The 19,125-nt window shown below is 37.6% G+C and overlaps 1 long non-coding RNA gene across 1 annotated transcript in view; it reads left to right on the top strand.

Moving 5' to 3' along the window:
* The window catches only part of LOC110256736, a 125,501-nt gene that overhangs the window by 5,858 nt on the left and 100,518 nt on the right, over positions 1 to 19,125 (top strand). The window lies entirely within an intron of this gene.

The following is a 19,125-nucleotide window of genomic DNA, read 5'->3' as shown; positions in this document are numbered from 1 at the left end:
CCTCAGGAACAACAATACATGGAGTTTACCTCCTAAATCAGCGGTTCAATGGCTTGAAACTGGAAAGCCTGCACTTTTGCTCTTTTACTATTTCTACCTTAGCAGACAGAGTTCTTTGCTGCTAACAGTAGAAACTCTTGTAAGCAGGAAGTGAACTGACTGCTGAGCTAATGGTGGTGAATAGCTCCCAGATGCCTTGAAATCCTGGAGAACACAGAAACTGGTCAGGAACCTCATGATGTTCACTCCACACAGGCAGCTGGACTTGCATAGTGGCTGCTGGTCTTGCCTCCCATTCACACCCAGTTTTACCCTGCTGACCTCTCACAGTCCTGCTCTTCAGGTACAAGCAGTTTTACTGGGCAGATATAATTTGAACATATGCCTGTTAGAGGCACCGACCTCAAAGAAATAGATGGCCAGAAATTTTACCAGCAAAAAAGGATTTACTTGGGATGAGCTGAGAATTGCACATTGGAGTCTAGGAACCTGGATAGCCACCTGCAAATCCCCATACAACATGGGAAGGAGAGGCCTTTTTTTAAGGAGAAAAAGGGATTTGGAAGGGCCATAGTAAGTAGGAACCACGGTTTTCAGGGCTATGTCCTTGATGGGAAAGCAGTGTCTCCCTCCAGTTCAGCTGGCTATGTCACAGGCCGTGAAAGCTTTCCCTGCTGGTCTCCTAACTCTGTAGTATTTAGTTGAAATCTCTCTCTCTCTCTCCTTTTTTGTCTATTTATGGCCACATCCTCAGCATATGGAGGTTAACAGGCTAGGGCTCAAGTCAGAGCTGTAGCTGCTGACCTAATGCCATAGCAATGCCGGATCTTTACCCACTGAGCGAGGCCAGGGATGGAACCTGCGTCTTCATGGATACTAGTCAGGTTCTTTGATCACTGAGCCATGATGGGAACTCCTGAAATTTCTCTTTATTACTTCTTTTAAGGATGGAAACTCGAGATAAAGTAAACCAAATAATAAAATATGTTTGGACAATATGAGAAATTAAAGAAGAGATGCATTGTGGTTAAATCACTATTATTGAGGAAAATTTATGGAACAGATTCATCAATGGCTTTGGCTATATATAGTTTATTTCATGGTGCCTGCTCATCAACTACTTTTAAATTTGAATTAATGAAGCACTATGACCTCAATTATAACAGAATTCGTTACTTCTGTGGAGTGACAGTGCTATTGCATTTTTCATTATAAATCCTCTTTTCTGTGGATTTATATCTTATGATATTAATTTGTATGAGGATGAAAGTTGGCATTAAAAGTGGCTCAGCTCATAGGAAAATTTTCTAAAAATTGTTTAAATTAGTATTTGCATCAGAACAATGAACCATAATTTATCTGAAAAGTACTCTTCCAACTAAAACAAATTTATTCTACACAGAAAATGTTTACTAACAGTTACTCTTTCCTTCAGAATAGTTTCTATTGGCATTTAAAACTATTAATAGTTATTGTATCCTGAAGCACAAGTTCCTTGAAATAGCTCTGCCTATTGAACATTTTCCCCAATTATTATTCCAGAAATGGAACTGGCCAGTCTTAGCTGCTCTTTATTACTATTTTAAGATACCACTCTAATGCATGCACTTGTAATAAAGGCGTTTATAAGAGTGGTACCTGCTTGCTACAAAGGAAACTTTGTGTATGTGTATGCATGCACGTACATGTACATGCTCATTTATTAGATATAATTGACATGTAACATGTGTATAAGGGGTGCAAGATTGATTTGGTAATTTATATTGCAGTATGATTGCCATTGTAGCATTAGCTAACCCCTTTCTCATGTCACATAATTACCAATTCTTCTAGCGGTTGGAACAGTTAACAATTCTTCTAGCGGTTGGAACAGTTAAGATTTATTCATTTAGCAAGCTTAATACTTATAATACAATTAGGTTGCCTGTAATCACTGAACTCCATATAAGATTACCAAAACTCACTTAACTACTAGTTGCAAAAGTTGTACCTTTAAAAACATCTCTCCAGTTCCCCCACTCTCTCAGGTGCTGGTAACCACTATTCCATTCTCTGTTTATTTGAGTTTGGTGCTTTTTAGATTCCCATATAAGGACTACTATACAGTATTTATATTTCCCTATCTGACTTAAGTCATTTAGTATAATAACCTCAAGTTCCATCCATATTGTAGCAAATGGCAGGGTTTTCTTTTTTTCTCATGGCTCATTAGTATTACATTTTGCCTGTGTGTAATCTCACAACTTCTTTATCCATTCATCTGTTGATGGACACTTAGGTTGCTTCCACGTCTTGGCTATTATAAGCAGTGCAGCAATGAACATGGGGATGCAGATATCTCTTCAATATCCCATTTTAATTTGTTGGGGATATATTTCCAGATGTGGGATTGGTGGTTCTATTGCTGACAGTTATATTTTTAATTTTTTGAGGAACCTCTTTCATGTTTTCCATAGTGGCTGAACTGATTCACGATTCCACCAACAACATGCAGGTGATCCAGAGTTTCTGTTCTGGCTCAGTGGGTTAAGAATCCAAACATTATCTATGAAGATGCCGGTTTGCTCCCTGGCCTCCATTGGTGGGTTAAGGATCCAACATTTCCATGAGTTGTGGTAAAGGTCGCAGATGTGGCTTGGATCTGGCATTGCTGTGGCTGTGGTGTAGGGCAGCAGCTGCAGCGCAGATTCAATCCCTAGACTGGGAACTTCAATATGCTACAGGTGTGGCCCTAAAAACAAAACAAAACAAAACAAATGTTCCCCTTTTCTTCCATATTCTCACCAACACTTATTATCTTTTATCTTCTTGATGATATGCTTTCTTACAGATGTGAGATATCTTATTGTGGTTTTGATTTGCTTGCTCCTGATAATTAGTGGTAGTGTGCAAATTTTCATGTACCTTTTTGCAATGGGAAGCCTCCTGAAAAATTTCTATTTAGTTTCTCTGTCATTTTTTAATTGGATTTCTTGTTGTTACTGAATTGTATGAGTTCTTTATGTATTTTGGATATTAAACCCTTATCTCATACATAGTTTCTAAATATTTTCTTTCATTATGTAGGTTTACATTTTCATTTTGTCGATGGTTTCTTTTGCAATACAGAAACTTTTAAGTTTGATGTAATACCACTTAATGATTTTTTTCTTTTATGCTTTTGGTGTGACATCCAAAAATTGTTGCCAAAACCAATGCTGAGTATCCTCTTCCTTACGTTTTTTTCTAGTTTTACAGTTTACAAGTTCAATGTTTGTGATCTATTTAGGGTTAATTTTTGTGAGTAGTGTAAGATAGGGGTCAAATTTCATTTTTGCATGTGGTTATCCAGTTTTCCCAACACCATTTGTGGAAGAGATTTTCCCCAAAATTCCCTGTGGTGCAGTGGGATAAGGATCTGGTGTTGTTACTGCAGAAGCTCAGGTCACTACTGTGTCTCAGTTTCAACCCCTGGTCTGGGAATTTCTGCATGCCATAGGTGTAGCCAAGAAAGAGGGATGAGGGCTTTTCCTATTAGATGTTCTTGGCATCAAAGAATATCCAATATTAGTTGACCATATATTAAAGGGGTTTAATTCAGAGTTCTTCCTTCTCTTCCATTGTTCTGGGTATTTATTTTTATGCCAAAACCATACTTTTTAGTTACTATAGCTTCATAGTATATATAAAAATAAACCAGGAGGTGTCATCCTCTAGTTTTGTCTTGATCTGTTTTTTTCTTCTCGTGATTGCTTTGTCTATTCAGGATATTGTGTGGTTCCAAAGAAATTTGAAGGTTATTTAGCTATTTATGTGAAAAATTCCATTGGAGTTTTTGTATGGATTTTGTTGAATCTATAGACAGCCTTGGGTTATATGGACATTTTAACATTATTAACTTTTTTAATCCATTAACATGGGATGCCTCTCCCATGTTATTTGTGTATTCTTGGATTTCTTTTAGCACAATCTTGTAGTTTTCATTATATATATTTTTTACTGCCTTGGTTACATTGATTTCTAGGTATTTTACTAGTGTTGGTGTTATTGTAAACAGGATAGTTAATTTTTTTTACAGATGCTTCATTGTTAGTGTATAGAAATGAAAATAATTTTTTAGAGTTTTAATAAGGCTTTTATTTAAAAGAAAAAAATTAAAATAGTTTGATATAGTTTTTAACTGAAGTATAGTTGATTTAGAAGTTTAGGTGTAAAAAATGATTGAGTATTTTTATAGGTATACTTCACTTAGAGTTATTAAGAAAAACAGTGACTGTAGTTCCCTGTGTTGTGCAATATCTCCTTGTTGATTATCTAGTCTATACACAGTAGTTTGTATCTCTTAAACCTTCCCCTCATGATACCCCTCCCGCTTCCATCTCTCTGCTAGTGGGTCTGTTTCTTTTTTTGGTATATACATCTGTTAGTTTTATTTATGGGATTCCACAAATAGGTGATAGCATTGAGTATTTAACTGATTTCTATTGTCTTATCTACTTTTTCTTTGGTCTTTTTTTTTTTTTTTTAAGGGCCACCCCACCACAAATGGAGTTTCCCAGGCTAAGGGTCGAATCAGAGCTGTGGCTGCCTGCCTATGCCACAGCCAGCGTCATATCCGAGCCATGTCTGCCATCTACATCACAACCCATGGCAATGCCAGATCCTTAACCTACTGAGTGAGGCCAGGGATTGGAACTACATCCTCATGGATCCTAGTCAGATTCAATTCCCCTGAGCCATGATGGGAACTCCCTTATCTGCTTTTAAAATGGTTGTTATTTACAAATAAATGATTTTAAGATTTGAATGCATATCTGTTTGCATGGTCATGTCACTATATTAACTGCACTATAAGCTGGGTAAAAAAGTCAAGACAAAGTGTTATTGTGAAGAAGAATATTTTAGAATGGAATTGATTAAAATGTTACTTTTTGGTCAGTAGAGATAGGTCAAAGTTGCTTTTTCACCCAAACCTACATGTTATTAATATTTATTACAATTGGCTATGTGTTTTCCTAGAACTATGAAAAGTTAAAGAAGTGTTTAAAAATTGTAAAGGGGACTTTCCAGCATGCCTTACCATCTCCTAAACTGTGTAACATTTTCCCTTTCATTCTCTGTTTATTGTGATCTCATGCTTTAAAAAAGTAATGAATTCATGGATGGCTATTCGCTTCAATACCTGGCAGTATTTTTGGAACTGGAAATAAGTCAGCTGTATTTATCATCAATAATGTGCAGTCTCCATGGCTTTTAAGCACCTATATTGCTTCAGATTAGGAATGCACATATTTAGATTTTAGTAGAGATGAAGTACTAGAAAAATCTTAAAATAGTTTGATATAGTTTTTCATTGAAGTATTGCTGATTTACAAGTTTCAGGTGTACAAAGTGATGATTGAGTATTTTTATAGATATAGTTCACTTAGAGATATTTAAAAAAAAAAACAACCAGTGGCTATATTTCCCTGTGTTGTGCAATATCCAGTTAATCCAGGTTATGCTGACCCTAAATTTAAGATTTTCGTATTTTTTTTGTCTGTCAAAGCCCTAATTCACCAGTGACTTCATTGGGCACTATGTAATTGTGACTATAGTCACCTGGAGGTAATGAACATGAGACACGGAGACTGATCCTGCCAGATAGGCACTGTCCAGGGAAATTTCTGAGTCAATGGTCATGTCCCACCTGGGCCCATCTAATATACTAGCCACGTGTGACCACTGAACCCCTAAAATATGTCTCATGTGACTGAGTGACTGAATTTCAGATTTCATTTTAATATAAATAAATGCATGTTATTATTTAATTCTTAATTTTAGTTAATGAAAAATTAATTTTAACAGTGGCACATGACGAGCACCTCAGTCTAGGATGATTGCACATGATGTTTTCCAATGTGTAAAAGCAAGTCACTTAACATCGTAGTTACTTTAGGCCAAGTGAGGCATTTATAAAATGTGGATTACTGGAATCCACGTCAACACTTCTGAATCGTAAGCCTTGGGGAAAGAGCCCCGGAATTTTCTAAGAGTGCAGAGGAGTTTATGCTAAAGATCATTCAGGAATTTCAGGACTCACCCCCAGTGTCTGCTTTTCAGGGACGTTTACCCTGATCGAGAAGGGCAGTGGTGTTGTAGGTCCTAGTCCCTCTTCAACCCCTTCTTTATACTTTCCAACCCCGAGCTTATTTTCTGCTCCTTTCCCTCTCCTCCTCGCTCCCCCTCCTCCTTCCCTCCTCAGTTACTGAAATGGATATACTGGGACTAAACTGGTGTCGGAATTCCAAGTGCTGGGGTTATTTTATTTATTTACTTTTAACTATTAGAGGATTGAGGTGAAATAGGCCTAAATGCTAAATGTTGTTGCTTCTAGGAATTAGGAGTGCTTTTTAAAAAAATACTTTTCCATGCTTTATAAATTTTATACATTGAACATATATTACAAAACTTTATAATTAGGGAAAATGTGCATTTAAAGCTCACTGCATTTAAAACCCACTTCATTTCAACATGCAATGTGAATGTTCGTTTTCTCGTTGTCTCCTGCAACTGTGCTAACTCTTGTTGAATAAGATGAGCACCAGGTACATTGTAAAATTCTCTAAAGTGACACAGGAAGAGCCAAGCACAAATGGTTTTTCAAATCACCGCACAGGAACTTAAAACATACTGTAAGGTCTTTGCAGGTAATTAACATGAGCTCTTAAAGAGAAAATGGTCTCAGAGAATGGGGAAAAGAGTAAGGATGGAGAAAATTTGGTAAAATTTGGTAAAAATTAAACTTGTTTTCTTCTTGAAGGCCACATTCCAAGAATGGTGCAACTCCTGGGAGCAAATATCTTTATGTCTAAATGCATCTCACATTTCCAGCTTCTTTATTTACATTTCTACTCATTATTTAACCAATCATACCCAGACATAGTTTCTAAATGCACAGTGTGTATAATGCTGCTGTTCTTACCCTCAGTGCATGGCTCACAGACAAAGGCACCAGTCTCTGCATTTGGGGACTTGGTGCTTTGTCCAATTGTACATATTACACACTGTGCCTCTTGGGAGAGAAATAAGAGAGGTAGGTTGCACTGGTTGCTGTTTGGAAATACTGTAGTCACTGAAATTATTATTTTTATTTTCCATAATATTTGCAGTCAAATATAGGAACGACAATGTGTGCGCATGTATACATAACCCAGATACCATTTGAAAGCTTTAATCACATTTTTATAATTTTTTCAACTTACATGATCAGGATTTATTATAAGCTGATTTTTTAACTGCCAAGGATGTTTAGGAAGTAATAATCCAATACTAAGCAACTAAGCTGAATTTTCTTCACTATCAGTTTATGATAGCACTTAACATTTTCAGAGGGAAATGAACATAAAAAATAGTCTTTTTTTTAAACCTCCGTCAAGGAATCTGGCCTTTGAATGAACTAATTCTGTGTAAATAAGTCAAATGGAGATAGAGGGGATTAACTCTGAAGTATAGAGTTTGGAAGCAGAGGGGAAAAATGTAGACACTTATGAGTGTTAGAATCTCTAAATTTTGGTCCAAGAGATGTAGGTGTCTGAAACGAAGAATATTAGTCAGGGTGTCAGGCCACCAGAATGCAGAACATCTTTTCTGTCCACTGGCTTAGTGACTTGACCCTTGCAAACATTTTGAGCCTCAGTTTATAATACTAAGAATTAGTAATTATACCGAACTTAAAAAATAAAAAATTGGTATGCTCTCCTGTACAACTTGCTCTTAAACTTTGTGTGATTGTTGCCCAGTATTTTTGATGTTTGTCCAGCTGAGCACAGGACCCATGGGGATTAAGACTAGAATTCACATCTGTAGCTTTAATCAGCAGATTGGCTAAACGGCACAGGAAAGCTCATACACTGAGCCTGTCCTAGAAGCAATCACCCAGTTTGGAAAGAGTGATGATGAGAAATCTCTTCTTGTGAAAGGAAGTCAGCAGGAGCAACAGTAACTTCCACTGGACCACACTGGCCTCTTTAGACAACCATCAAGTACCTTCCCTTTGGCTAGATCTACAGAAAATAAGGACAATCAATAACATCTGATCTGACTTGGTTGTCAGCCGTAAAATTCATCAGAATGCTAACTTCTTTTGCAATTGAATCTGGCCTTCCTGAAGATGGCTTGCTTTTGGAAGGGTTACAATTTGATTTCTCTAAATTGAAAAAATATATCATGCACTGAATAGACTTTCTTTGGGCTTAATAATATTTCTTCATGTATTATAAACTTTCATACAGATACATGAATGAAATACATGCAGTTTAATAACTATTAGGTGAAAACGCAAGAAGCAAAAAGAGCTGGGAATAAATAAGACTTTGCCAACACCCCAGAAGCCCCTCCCTAATCTCACTGTGAGAACCCTTCTGTAATTAACACACTCTTAACTTTCCTTGTCACTTGGTTTCCTATGTTTGCATTCCTGAAAACAGATTGTCATAGTTTTGAACTTTGTATGAATACATCCGTAAACAGAATATTGTGTTTTTTTTTTCTGTTATTTTCTGCTTTTATCCCAACATTTTAATGAACTCATTTAGGTTGTTACATGGTGCTATAGTGTTTCTTTGTTTTCTGCTATGCAGACTCAACTGATAGAATAGTTTTAATCCAATACATCAACTATATATGTTGATGAACATATATAGTGCCATCAATGCTCTTATTTGAAGACTAATTATTCATTATCTTCTGTGTAAATAATGGATATATACCCGGCTCTATAAAAAAATAAGATTTCTTTCTGTCTTTACAATCTCTTTGGAGGTTACTTGTGCTGCATGTTCCATTCTAATTTAAGAGTATTAACAGTAGTAATGTAGTAACAATGAAAGTTAATTACTAGCACAACTGTTTTGTCTTCTACTTTTATGGAGAGGTTTTCTGGGTTGGCAGGAGATTTCATTTTTAGTTATATTTCACCAACAATCAATATTTCATTCCCTGCCTATAAGTGTTGGGGTACCTCAATGCTCCTCTCTTGGATTGCTTATTTTTTCTGTCTTTCCTCACTTCTTAAATAATCTTCTTTAGTTCTTTGGCTTTAAATACTATCTACATATGAATGTATTAGATTTTCATACCTGGCCAATCTCTTTTATCTTCCTGCACACACACCCCCCCATGCACACACACCTACACTGTGCACATGCCATGCACACATGCACACTGTTTCCTTCTTAAAAGGCACTATCTTTCATTTAGCATTCATGTTACAAAACTTAGTCTCCCTTTTTTTTTTCATTTTCATACACCAAAAATAAATCCTAAAGTTCTTTAAAAATAAATCGGGATTTTATGACTTGTCACAAGGTACACTGTTATTCCTTCCCATTTAGCATTTATGTTGACCCTCCGGGGGAGGGGAGTGATAAGAGACAGGGAGACTAGATGACCAGGTGGTTTTAATAAACCAGAGAAAAGATCCTGAGAGCACATGTCCAGAGAGAAGTTACAGGGTTAAATTCAGTATGTGTGATCAGCAGTTGGTACTGGAAGTTCCCTGGTGAGTGGCCCTGAGGATCTGCTGGGGTTCAGATGAAGCCTGTGAACAAGGAGATAAATGGACCAATCCTGTATTCCCAAGGGACATTTATAGGTTGGATGAAATAACTGTTAAAAGGAGCAGAAAATGAGAACTGAAGAAGGTGTAAGGAGAACCTAAAGAGATAGGTTTCCAGAATTTTCAGGAAAAAAAAAAAATTATGAGCAGGACAAGCCAGAAGAACAGTGTTGAATGCTGTTGTTAGAGACCACAGGTTTGTGTTCCGGGTGCACAGGGAGGCCAAACACACTGAAACACTGGAGTTTGGAGCAGGGGAAATGTTCATTGTAAGGCCATGCAAAGAGAGAGATGGTGGCTAGTGCCCAAACCCCCTTCCCCTCCCCTTATCCCCCTTCCGCTCTTCTTATCCCCCTTCCCCTCCCCTTATTCCCCTTCCCCCACCCTCAGCATTCCCTGAAGAATTTCATCTAAGCCTTTTTTAAAGGCCAGGTGAAAGTGGTCAAGGGGAAGTGACCACAGGGGCAGTGTCACAGGGTGTAATATGATCAATCCTTAGGCTCCAGAGCCCATTTGTTCAGGACCATCAAGCAGTTAACACCTTCCATTTGGGGTGGAGGGTTGGTTAGCATCTGAGATACTCAAGAAATATGTCTGAGAAACTCACCTGGCTAAGTTAGAGAGGAGCTACTACAGAGGATGCGGGGGGTGCCTGCCATGGGAAAGCCTGGTAGGTAAGGTCCAGCTCAGTAACACTGTTAGAGGTAAAATAATAAATTTAAGCAGTAGAGCCAGGGTTTGGAATATCTACAATGAAGAAGGCTGGCTACAGGTCATCACAGTAGTCACTGGTGGGAGTTCTGGGATAAAATAAATAAGGGCTCACCCTATAAAGACATGTAAATCTATTGGAGAGACAAAGTGTGAATACAAATAAATACAGTGTAAGAGCTGATGTTTTAAGGGTCTTGCAGTAAAACTTATGAGAGGTCCTAAGAGCACTCTCTGGTTCCTGGAGGCAGTGAGGAGAGATGTATGGAGGAGGTGTTGTTTTCTGTGGACCTAGATTCCAAGCAGAGAGTTTGGCAGCGAACACTGTAGGGCAAGCGAGAGAGAACACAGGCTTCGATATGGATGGAGAGATATCAGGTGTAAAAGACATGAATTTGCAGTCTCAGTTGCTGGTGGGTCAGAATTGAAAAAATCCAATCACCATTCCTCTTCTAACTTTGGGAAACTAATCTCCATCCTCAGTGGACTTTTCCCTTTAGTCATATCTTTCCACTAAAACCTGAGGAAGACCCTGGAGTCCCAGCTGCTGACACATCATTGGTTTAGGACTTATCAGTTTTTCAGGTCCAGAGATTGATGATTCTCTGCTCTTCTTGGGACACAGTTGAGGTTGGCAAGACCAGGAGGATGATTCCAATAGGGGAGCAAAATAGTTCTACTAATATGTGGTTTTATTGCTTGCTTATTAAAATGGCAATAATATTAGCATTACATTAAAGTGTTAAGCTTATAGGAAGTTCCCCTGTGGTGTAGCCAGTTAAGGATCCACTGTTTTTCCTGCTGTGGCACAGGTCACAGCTGCATGCAGCCTCCATCTCTGGCCAGGGGGCTTCCACATCCTGTAAGGGAGGCCAAAAAAAAAAAAAAAAACAACAGGTGTTAAGACTATATAAAATAAAAGAATCAGTAAAATGCAATATGTGATACATTAAATTTATAAACATATCAGAAATATTAAAATATCAGTCTAATAAAATATAAATATTAAACATATTATCATAAGCTGATACAATTAGCATAATTAATAACATCTAAAAACCAGCACTACATAAGAGAATACAATTAATTATGCATGAGTCATTAACATGATATAAGACAGTTCAATTTCTTTGTAAAAGTCAGATCCTCTAAAAAATTGCATTAATATGATTATTATTGAGCTGAGTCTATTTTTGTAAAAGGATTTCCATCTGATGGAAAGGCACTTGCTCTATATTCACTAGCAGGAGAATATTTAATAGACGTTTATGAACTAACTTCAAATATTTTCCTCTGATACCCTTATCTTTAAATAATAGCAGGTACCATGAATCGCATTGATCACATTTATTTCAGCACCATCCCACAATAAAAGGCAAAGCATCAGTTTAATACATGGTGCTAATATTTCACTTATTCAAAAGGTCTTTGTAATATGGCAATAATTGTGCTTAAAATAGTAGAAAATTTTTAAAGAGTAGAAGATAGTTGCACATTGCAGTGTGTGTATGTACAAATCTGCCTGAGCTTGTTCACAGCACCTTTGTTTTGTCCTTCCTGCACATATTGACAAACTACATTATTGATTTCATTATTGCTAGGTAAATGATTTAAATATTCTTTCAAACACAAAAATAATGATGCTGCACTGAAAGTGTTAGTGTTTCACACATAATCGCAGGTAATCCATCTGTGCCTGGCAATGCTGTGAATCACCATAGTCACAAGCTGCGGCATTAGGCAGCCACTGCTCTGAGTGCCGGCCAGGCTTTCAGATGACAAACTAAATGGGGCTTAGGCTCCTGGTCCTCAGTCTCTTTCTCTGGCTTGCTTCTCCATCCCTTCTTGCTCTGGGATACCTGACGTTATGATGTCAATAAATTTAAGATGTTAAAAAGATACAATCAGCATTAGTTTTCCATGTACAAAAAGCCTCAGATAAGAAGATAAGAGACCCAACAACTGGCTTAGAATGAGGAAAAGGGAAAATTTCAGTGAACAAAGCACATGGACATAGTTCAGAAATCAGTTGGCCCCAAAGAAGCAGTTAGAAATGTCATTCAGCTCATTGTTTCATTGCTTTTATGATTGGAATCTACATTGCTATGTGCATTAATGAGCTTCTTGTTTGAAATAGCTCAATTAATAATATCAACATAGAACTTGATACTGTAGAGGTTGCTAGTGATGTTATTCAATCTAAGTCTGTATTTAGAAAGAAAAAAGTTAATGAACATAAGTTAATATAATTCTGTGAAAGTAAGGCAAAATGTTGCTATTGCAATTTAATAAGATAAATAAAACTGGAGGAGTAAATATTCTTAGCAAAACTGTGCTAAAAGTTTATCTTTGTGTAAATTATCACTTTCTTATCCATGAAGTGGGTCCTTAACCCTTCTCTGATGCTAGGGTTTATGTATTTTCTGGTTTTAATGTTGAGAGATATGGAGTTCCTGCTGTGGCTCCATGGGTTAAAAACCTGTCATAGTGTCCATGAGGAAGTGGGTTTGATTCTTGGCCTCGCTCAGTGAGTTGGGGATCTAGAAATACTGAGGGCTGCAGTGTGGTTTGAGGATGGGGCTCTGATCTGGCACTGCTGTGGCTGTGGTGTAGGCTGGCAGCTGCAACTCTGATTCAACCCCTAGCCTGGGAACTTCCATATGCTGCAGGTATGGCCAAGGCAGGAAGAAAGAAAAAAAATTTTTGAAAAAAAATTATTGAAAGAGAATCTAACATGAACTTCGCAGAAAATATATATTTTCTTTCTTTTCTTTTCTTTTCTTTTCTTTTTATGGCCACATCTGCAGCATATGGAAGTTCCCAGTCTAGGGGTCGAATAGGAGCCGCAGCTCCTGGCCTATGCCACAGCCACATCAACACAAGATCCTAGCTACATCTGCACTACACCACAGCTCATGGCAATGCTGGATTCCCAACCCACTGATCAAGGCCAGGGATCGAACCCACATCCTCATGGATTCTAGTTGGATTTGTCTCCACTGCACCACAATGGGAACTCCCAGAAAATATTTTCTTAGTGAAACTTTAGCAATGAGTAATCAAATCAATCAAGGTACAAATATTTTTCCCTATTTTGAAACAATTTTGTGAACATAAATTTTAAGTGTTCATTAAGGAATAGTTAAGGGATAGTTATTTTTTGGGGGGGGTTATTTCCCCAAAAGAACAAAATAATGTCATTTTCAGCAACATAGATGGAACTAGAGACTCTCATACTGAGTAAAGTAAGGGATAGTTATTTGTTAAATGAGTTTATGAGTTAATACATTTGATTAAATGCATTGGTTTATAGTCTCCTGCATGTAACTGCAAATGGTCTTTACAAAATTGCAACATAATCTGACAGTGTTATTACCCACTTTGATATATAGGCATATATATAAAGAACCTTATGGGAGACACAAGGTTCTTTACTTAGAAGTGACTGATTGGTCAGGCTGGGAACACAACTATATTTTCTGCCTCTGAGAGTTTTTGCTACCAGATAGTGTCCTTTTCCAGTGGGCAGTGATGATTTTCCCTCATAGGGTTCTAACATTGATACCATCTCTTTATCAGAAATTCCAACTCTGCTACTGGCACCAGTGATTAGATCTCTACCAGCTTATAAATATACAGTGGAGGGAAAAAGTAGTAAAAAAAAAATCTATGGATTGTGGAATAAAAGAAGTCTTAAGGTTGGCTCTGATGCCTACATTTACTAAGAGTTTAGACAGACTGCTACTCAACCCTAGATCAGAGTGATAATATCAAACTAGAACAAAATTGTTTTGAGAGTCAATAGCATAATTGTAAGAAGAGAGTTGAGAGTAAATATGCGATGAGGTGGTTTTATTGGAAAACCTTAATCTTATTGTTAACTTACCACCACTGCCCACCTCTTGCAGGGTTTTCTTTATCACATAGGGAAGGTCTAGTAGTATGTTTTCCAAAAGCCCCTTCTCTGTGTGGTTCTGAGTTAGTCTCATCATGAGAGCCACCTGAGTGATATTTGGATGGAGAAAAATTGGCAAGATTGGGTGAAGTGCACTAACAATAAGCACGGACTCTGTTGGTGGGAGATGGGGTGGGGGATCTGAGTGACTGGAGATGAGACCAGAGCTGTTGTGATAGGAATGCTGCCCACCCAGTTTAGAGGTTCTGCCACCCCTTCATGTGCTAGAACACCACTTTGGAATTCCACCAGACTGTGTGGTTGGTTCTGACTGATGGGCTGGAAAAGAGAGTGACCTGTACCCCTTCAGGACCCAGCATCCAGCTGCTTCTGAGCCTCCCTCTTCCCTGTGACGTGGGTGTAATGCTCAAGGCCGCTGCTGCTGGGAGCTTGGCTGGCTGACAGACTGCAGTGGCCTCTGCACTCTCATTGGGCTTGTGCACGATCAGGAATCAAAGCCAAGCTGTGTGTGGTGGACAGAGTGACATCTTTCCAAAGGTGCCTGCATCCTAGTTCCTGGAATCTGTGAATATGTTACCTTACATGGCCAAAGAAATTTTGCAGATGCGATCAAGTTAATGACCTTGAGACCAGACTCTTCTCTCGGGGGTGGCAGGGGGGAAATGGGGCGATGTAATCAGAAGGGTCCTGAACATGTCAATGGAGGCAGAGATTGGGCTGGTGGGATTGTTGGCTTTGAAGATGAAGGGAGGGGCCAGGGAATTTAGATGGCCTCTAAAAATTGGATATAGCAAGGAGATGGATTTTTTTCTGGAGGGATTTTAGCCCACTGAAACCCATTTCAGATTTCTGACCTCCTGAACTCGAAGATGATAAATTTATGTTGTTTCAAGCCACTAAGTTTGAGTGATTTGTTAGAGCATCAGTAGAAAACTAATACACTGTTTTGAGCATCTGAGGCTTAACTTTTTTATTGTAGAACCATAGCCAAGTCTTTCTTGACTGATATAATACTCTTTTATCTTTTTTTATGGTCAAGACTACTAGTAATAAAATACACTTCAAAATTCTAGTGGTGGTTTTTCACCTAAACAATATTTATAATCTGCTTCAAGTTGTACTCTTCCTATTCTGGGGGGGTGTGATAAATCAGAGTATATATAAAATTTTAGATATTATTATTACTATATACATATTTTATATAATTTTATATAGGCATTTAATATAAATGCCATAGAGTCCCTGTCTTTAAGAATTATTTGATGTTGTTATTTTAGAATCCCAGTTTTGTTCTCACTCTTCATTGGATTATAAGATGTAGAATAAATTTTCACACTACTGGATAAGACAAAGAACTATCATCTGTAGATACTTTGCAGGTGATAAACTAACACAGTCATTTTATTAATCAGTTAATTAGGTGACAGTCTGTTCTTCCTTTAAGAAGATAAAAGTGGTAAACTGGCAAGTGAATCATGAAGTTGAGATCAATAGGAAATTTTATGGAAGAACTTGACTCTAGTGTGACAGGTATAATGAGAGGTTAGAGGCAGAGCTATTGTGAAGAGGTGAAGATAAGAGGTGTCTTCAGAATGTGTTTCTTTTTCTGTTACCTTCCACATGGACTCTCAAGGTGACTAAGCTGAATTGGGGCTAAAAATATAGAAGGAACAACAAAAAGGAAAGTATCTTTTCTTTTTTATTTTCCCCCTTTATGGCTGCCCTGTAGCATACGGGATTCCCCGACCAGGGATCAGATCCGAGTCTAGTTGCAACCTACTCTGCAGCTGTGGTAACGCTGGATCCTTAACCCACTGCCCCCTGGGGATACAACCTGTATCCTGGTGCTGCAGAGACAGTACAGATCCCATTGTACCACTGCGGGAACTCTAAAAGCATTATTTTCTGAGATTCAAGAATTTCTCTGTATGTAACCTAGACACAGAGCTGAATGTGAGACCTGGACTCCTACTTGAAATAATACACTTAGACCTAGAATCAAGTAAAATGACAACTATCTTTTGTAAGAATCTGGAGAATAAAGACTAAGGACAAGGAATGCAGGGATTCTAGTTTATATCTGACATCTTCATCTGTTTTGTTCCTTTCTTTGTCTTTTATCTATGCACCTCATATATCCATGCATGTGGCAGGCACATCACACATGAGTGTTTGCAACCACAGGTGTGTGTGTGACCCTTTGCCAGGTATCCAGGAAGACTGTCAGAGTTGCTCTCCCTAGAGGTGCATGGGGAGAAGAAGACAGCTTTCTCTGTATTTCCCCTGAAATGCTCCATGGAATGTCCCATTCTGGGGCAATTAGAAAGGACTGTGTCGGGGAATGTCGGGCATGCCCATTCTCCTCGCCCTCCACTCCCTACCGACTCTGGGGCAGAACTTTCCTGCTTTTCCTCCACACTTGCTTGAAGTTTTGAGAGCTCGCTATTGACATTAATGTTGTAAGGTCTCTCTACATCTGAGAGGTGGCATTTCTTGATGTCCTATCCATGACAGCTTTGTGGCTATAAGGTTCATCTTTAAGATGAACCTCTCTTAGAACCATCTAGCTTCCTATAATTTTTTTACATTCTTCTCTGTGTGGGAATATGCTCAGAAAAAGCATCACCGTGATCATCATTTTTCAAAACAGTTTTCTCTTAACTTCCTTAATCAACACCGTTGATGCACATATGTAGAATCGCCATGTGAAGTTCTGCCTGTCAATATTCTCTAATCAGAGATTCAATAGAAATAAAGCAATCTTTAATTATTATTTAATCTTTACTTATTATTATAATTATTTAATTATTCAGCAATCATAATACTGAAGAATTCTACTGTCGTAAAACACATTCCAGTTCCTGCTTAGCTCGAATACTAGTAGACCTCCAAGGAAAACTGTCCTGTGGCCTCTTTGGGTATCATGTGGTTTACGTTTCCTCCTGTGTATTTTCAAGTACTGTTTGCATGTATGGATTTAAAATCATTTAATGATTTTAAAATAAGAGCATAAAATGAAATTCCATGATACTAAATCATTTTTTAATGTTTAAGTTTATATGATGAGACAGAGACCAAAGGAAGGAAGGTATAAACACAAAGGTTAAAAGGGTGCGTGTGGGGAAAAAGTGTGGGAGAGAGGGAGAAAGAGAGAGGGAGAGGGAAAGAGGGAGGAAGGGAGAGAAAGAAAGAAAGAGAGATTGAGGGTCCTCACAGGGCATCTCTGCTATGCATTTTCCTCAACTTCTCTTTCATTCTTTGTCTATTACTGTAACAACTTGACTCCAACACTTAATTCTTTATCATCTCCCAATGCTTGTGCTCCTTTTCCTTGAGATTAAAACAATAAAAATTGATTTACTCTGACATAGAAACTGAAAATCATCAGTTTTAACTGAATCTAAATCTACTAAAACACACAGTTTCAAGATGTTCATTAACTATAGTTGGTGTATGCGTGTGTGTGTGTGTGTGTGTGTGTGTGTGTGTAAAAGCATAAACTTTGGATTCATGTATACCTGGGTTCACGTTCTGAAATTTTCTAGTTATGCAAAATTGGTCAAATATTGTAAATTCTCTGAATTTGCTTTCCCTTTAAAATAGGATCAGTAATATCCTATTATCCACAAAGGACTGTGGGGAATGTTAAATTAGATAATGTATATAATGTCCTTAACACATACTGTAAGGACTTGCTAGGGGATTATTTTTGTTATTATCATAATTTTGTTACTATTGATATTAGAATAGCTGAAAATACTTAATTTCAAGTAATGAACATGCTTTTATTACTGTTAGTATAATGTTGATGGCAACTAATAAATGCACACGTGTAAAGAAGAAGCTGGAGTTCCCATCATGGCTCAGCAGGTTAAAGCCCAAATAGTATCCATGAGGATATGAGTTCAATCCCTGACCTTGCTCAGTGGATTAAGGATCCAATGTTGCCATGAGCTGCAGCATAGATTGCAGATGTGGCTTGGATCCCATTTTGTTGTGGCTGCAGTGTAGGCCAGCAGCTACAGCTCCAATTCCACCTCTAGCCTGTGAACTTCCATATGTCATAGGTGCAGCCCTCAAAAAGAAAATAAAAATAAGAATCCGATCAAAGAGTTAAGGAGTTATTCTTGTTACCTATCGTCTTAATAGGTAAATGCTGAAGAAGTCAGATAATCAAAGAGAAGTGTTCAGATAGCCTTAAATTGAAGTCAAAGTTCAATTTCCTTAACATCAGATCTGAGGAAGGGGAGTGAGATGGCACAGCACTGGGGAACAGGAGGAGAAGATGTGCTTTTTCAAGTTGGAAAATCTATTCTGACTTTGAAATTCTAAAGTTAGAGGTCGCTTCACTGAGATTTCAGGCCAGTGCCATCGAGAGAATCATGACTTTTTTTGCTCTAAATACAAGGTCCTGAAAGTATTTTAAAATGATTCCAAAAGCTCATTTTTCAGGAGCTAACATTTGAGAAACAACTTTTCTATGACACTAGTGACAATAAATCAGAAACATACTGATTAGGTTTACCCTGAGATGACTATGGGTTTAAAGAATAATGGCAAAATGATAGAAAAGACATGGTTTAGACATTGCTAAAGGCAATGCATTTGAGCAATTATTTAGTCAGTAAACCAAAGGACCTTGATTCTTTGCCTGTGATGCTATCACAGATAAAAGATAAAAGTAGCTCCAACATTGCTTTGTATATTTTCATTAAAATTTTTTCTTTAAATGTTAGGGTTAATAATACAAATGCAAAATGAACCTAATCCAGCAATTCTATTACTAAATTTTAAACATTTTAGTTAAGTGCAGGTTTGGCAATGAAAGACAATTCGGGAGGGGTTGGGTATGATGATTTAAAAAATCCTTTTCCAGATTTGTGTTTTTATAGCTGGTGTTTTTCTTTTATTTAAACTGTAG

The sequence above is a fragment of the Sus scrofa genome, chromosome 14 (genome assembly GCF_000003025.6).
Source record: "Sus scrofa isolate TJ Tabasco breed Duroc chromosome 14, Sscrofa11.1, whole genome shotgun sequence".
NCBI classification, from domain to species: Eukaryota; Metazoa; Chordata; class Mammalia; order Artiodactyla; family Suidae; genus Sus; species Sus scrofa.
This window is presented reverse-complemented; position numbering and strand designations above follow the sequence as displayed.